The sequence below is a fragment of the Physella acuta genome, unplaced genomic scaffold (genome assembly GCF_028476545.2).
Source record: "Physella acuta isolate Inbredline_101_S28 unplaced genomic scaffold, ASM2847654v3 ptg000440l, whole genome shotgun sequence".
NCBI lineage: Eukaryota > Metazoa > Mollusca > Gastropoda > Physidae > Physella > Physella acuta.
The window spans coordinates 135001-140000 of NW_026731959.1; positions in this window are offsets into that span (position 1 = coordinate 135001).

Genomic DNA, 5000 nt, shown 5'->3' on the forward strand with positions numbered 1-5000 from the left:
AATTAGTGAAAGTAAGTAAAATTAGTAAAATTAATTTAAAAATAAAATAAATAAAATAAAGTAAATAAAGTAAAATAAAATAAATAATAATATAATTTTTAGTAGTCAGGTACGCATGTTAGGAAAATTAAAAAAAAAAATTCTAAGTACATATGACAAAGAAGTGCTTACTTTGAAATATAAACCCGAAACATTTTTGAAGGGGTTGACGGTGTAGTTTTGAAGATGGATCTTAAATTCGAAAAGTTTGACAGCATGGTTGTCTTCGGCCTGTATCAAAGTTTTTCAAATTAAAGCAGGAGGCATACGAAACAAAATATAAAGATGCTAATATGCTTTTTATATATTTTTTGTTGTATAAAAACACGTTGTTACCGTTAGCAATATACACCAGGTATTCTTTTTTTATAACTAAGAGATTAGTAAATGCCCATATAATAATTATAAATCGTTTGAAGTAGCTTTAATTAATTAAAGCCATTATTTCATCAAAGGTCACTATTTTTTTTCTATTTTAAATATATTGTTCGGGAAAGTGAAGGGTCTGTTAAAAAATACAAGTATAAACTACCAGTGGTACCAACCATCGTTATAAGGTTCTGTACATTAGTCCGAGTTGAGACTCTGCAATACTCTTGGTACTTTTCTTTTGTAGACACCCACATGACCTCATCAAAACTTGAAACATTGAGCTCTCTATTTCAAATGAAACAACGATGAATAGGGTATTAAGGTGTATTAATAAACTGTTAAAGACCAAGTGAAACTGTGGTCTTGATCTCTCGTATGTTTTGTGTTAAATGTCAGCCTATTAAAAACGACAAATTGAGTAGATTTCTTCAACAAATGTCTTCTCTCTCTCACCATCCCCTTTGTCTTCACTTAAAACCACACTTTCAGTTATCATTACGAAACAAAATTTCAATTCCCATACGTTCCACACCCATCATGGGACTAGGATATTATCAGCTAGTATCACTTTCTGTCAGTTAATACCCCCTTCAATTACATCTCTTTATCTAGATTTTCAATAGAATACCTATCATATGTTGGAATACTATAAATAATTCGTATTTCTTAATTCATGTATGGTTTATGCCTGTCTACGCCTACGCTTACGCTTACGCCTACGCCTACGTCTACGGCTACGTCAGTCCATGCCCATATCCCTGTCCATGTCCCTGTCCCTTTTCTTAATTATATCAAAATCTATCACAATCGTTATTCCAACCCTATTCTTATCCCATCTCTCGTTCTATGCATCTTCCTATTCCAATACCTAACAAAACGAATAGCATTGGTCAAATCAAGAAAAAAAGGTAACCACGGGTTTTAACATAAATCATAAGGGTGAAATAAATGTTTGACAGAATTTTAATTTGGAAAAAAATAATCATAAAAATAATCACTTGTGTGAAGAAACAAAATGATCCTATTATATTACCAAAAAAAGTATCATCTTTCAAGTATTTGCACTGCTTATTTGCATAGGCTAAAATAATCCTATACAATTTAAAACATTTAATATTAATCCAAAATAGCTTTTGTACATTAATTCTATACAAATATTAGAACATACCTTCTTGTTGTGTTTGCATGACTGGAGCTGTACACAAAAGACACAGAAGAATCTGAACTTATAACCGTTGTAAAAGTTAAGATACAAAACACTATATTCTGTGGTAGCTGCATCTTAGAGATTAATACTTTTAATAACTCTTCATTTTAGTTAAATGTAACTCTTTAATGTCAAGAAATATTAAAACCAGACTTTAAAATGAACACATTTAAATTTTTTCTATCCTTTAATTTACGATTGGTAAAATCATAAATTAATGTTCCATACCATTATCGTTCTCATGGTTTCCGCTCTAGTTGGCAAACGATCCAAGGCCATTTGCTGTTAAGCCTGCCGTTCACTGTCATTAACCTTAGGGAATTTCATCACGATCGAGCACTACACTGAGTTTTAAATAGATGTGATTAATACAGCGTAACGGTCTCTGCTTCGCTTGTAATGCGTTACGCTGGAGTTAACGTGGGTGGTTACGCTTCGCTAACGTTCAAACATTTGCTTACAGTTAAAAAAAACAGACTCCTTTGTACAATCTTTAAAAAAATAGATTTGAAGTAGGCCTACATATCTGTCTCAAATATTTAAAAAATGTCTTTGAAGGTCATTTTCAAATGTATATACCCTAAAGCCCTATCAGTTGCTTTCGAACATTAAAAAAATAATTATCTTTTTATGTTTTAAATGTTTACTTTAGTATTTTCTAAATAAAAATGTAAAAAAGTCTCCTAAAACCACTATTTGCTAAATTGGTAAATCAAATCGTGTCATAGATTTAACATTTTAAAAATATATTTCTACTTTTATCTTTATAAATACAAAGTTTAAGTTTTGTAAGCCAATATGTTAAAAAGGCTTGAGTGATTTAAAGTTTGAGTAAAATTTCTAAGTAAAGAAAGCGTAAAAAAAAATAGAAAGGGAAGTCTAGTTTTATATGTATCAGTTGTTTTAGTGTTAAATTACATTTAGATTTTGGTTATAATTTTCTGAAATATTTTTAAATTTAAGCAGAAAACATGTATACAACAGGTAATTAATTAACTTGTGTAGATTAGATTTCATATCCAGCAACTGCTATTCTACGAACAACTAACAGCATACCAGATTCAGTTCTCTTTGTTATATAAAGTTTATCACAACTTATTTTTTTTACTAATATCAATTTTGTAGATACTTGATACTACAGTTCTAATTAAAATACTATATCTTATTATATTTTTATATAGAATATAAAGTTTATATCAAGTTTATAGATACTTGATACTACCCTATTCCCGCGTTCATCGCTTGAGGCTAGACACCATCCACCCCTCCGCCCCCGCTTGCTGATGCGAGAGGAACTGATGCGCTATGAATTACAAGGGTTCACTCAACCGTGAAAGACACATACGTTTATGGTTGGTCAATTATTTCGTATATGTATAGGGCCTATATTAGGGTATGCTTACCATCGACCCACGACATACTTAAATCAGTTGTAAAGGCCACAGAGTGAATATTATACACAAGTGTAATTTAAGTCCGATGTGAAGTCTACCTGCACAAGCCAAGAGAGTGGTCTGCCACGAAAGCCTTATTTTTGTAGGGCCTAGTGGTAGAAGCGGTTACACGTCTGACTTGATGCATGGAAGGCGATGGCGAGAGGTGCCGTGTGGAATGGTAGGTTCGAAACCCGTTGGTGTCTGACTGCTTGTCTTTACTTGGACTATTTTCTGTACCTTTGTCTACCCTTGACGTTGAAATATCACTCTCTGTTTATATTGCTATGTGAAGTCTGATGTCTCCGTTCAAGCATATAATACGATGATATAAAAAGATTTTAAACTTGCCAATGTTTGACTAGCGAGCAGGACGAAGTGGGGGATGGGTACTTGTTCTTTTTCAAACAGAGAACTATGGTCATTATATATTTATTTCGTATGATTTAAAACGGACTAAACCAGTATATATATATATATATATATATATATATATATATATATATATATATATATATATATATATATTATATTTACAATAAACATAAAATTTCTCACCAATTAAATAGAAAAACAATAACAACCAAAGGGCTTTTGGGTAATATTTTAAAAACAATCGAAAGCGAAGATTCCGACAAAAGTAAACAATGACTGGTTATTGTTTAGTTTATCACAAAGGTGAGCTAACCAGCATAAGTATAAATTGATAACATAGCTGGATTGTATTGGTTTGCCTCGCCATATCGATTGGTCAGGTGTATCAATAAATATCTTCCAAATCATTACTTTTACGATTAGGCAACCAATGCTTGTTTGAAAGTTAGTTTTATAGCAGAATAACTTATTTCTAAAGTTCTCAAAGTCACTCTACTCGATTATTATTGGTCTTTTGTAAATGCTGTCACGCATTTTTCTATGATTGTTTTATCCCTCTCCCTATTGATACACGCCGTCTCAAACAGACATTAAACCAGAGGCGTAGCGATTGGGGGGGGGGGTCAGAGGGGGGGGGGGGACATATGTCCCCGGGCGCCGACCTAAGGGGGCGCCATAATGGGTTGTAAAAACAAATTAAAATGTCATTTTAGCTGTATTTTTGCTGTATTACATCGGAAAGTGTATGCTCAACAGCTTGGCACGTGAACCAACCTTTAAGAGAATACACCCGGAATGAATCAGGAGTGGAGCCCGTTAAGCAAGAGGATGACAAACTCTGGTTACCGTTCGGCAACTTGTTCAATCGAGTGCATTTTTTCTGAGTGCATCTTTTGTCTCCCAAGGCAAAATGGAGCTAAACACATCATTCACTTTCTACATCCATTTTTTCAATTTTTTTAAACACCAAATAACTGCAAAAATTTAGTTTCTAAGGTTACTGAAAAAATGCAAAAGTTTATCATTAAAACTTTAAGAGTAACAAAAATAGTTTTCAAGGTGACGTATCTTGTAATGCTCGGAACATAGTAATCTGGAATCTACATTTTTTTACGCGTCATAACACAAGGAAATTATTTAGAAAATGTTAGTTTTAATGTTGTTGGTTAGTTAACAAGACGTACATTTAAAATGTGCAGTGCTGGCAATAAAAGAACTGTACCATAGTTCGTGAGATTGAGAAAATTCAATTCAATATACTGCTTTTAAAATAACTTTTAAATGCGTTTTTATTCTTCTATTTTAATTAAATACATTGTGAAGAAGTTTGCAAGAATGCTATTTAAAAAACAACAACAAGATGATAAAATATGTGTGTAGGAAGGTTAGCCTAGCGGTCAAAACTGCGTTTCAAGGTTACACCAAGGAGCGTCTTTTAACCGAAAAATAATTAAAATTAAAGCAACAACCTAACGCCCACACAACTTCAGCAAAATCCAATTACATCACGTGCCCACACATCTTACCAAACACTAGTTATATTAAGCGCCCACATAATCTTTGAAGCGACATAA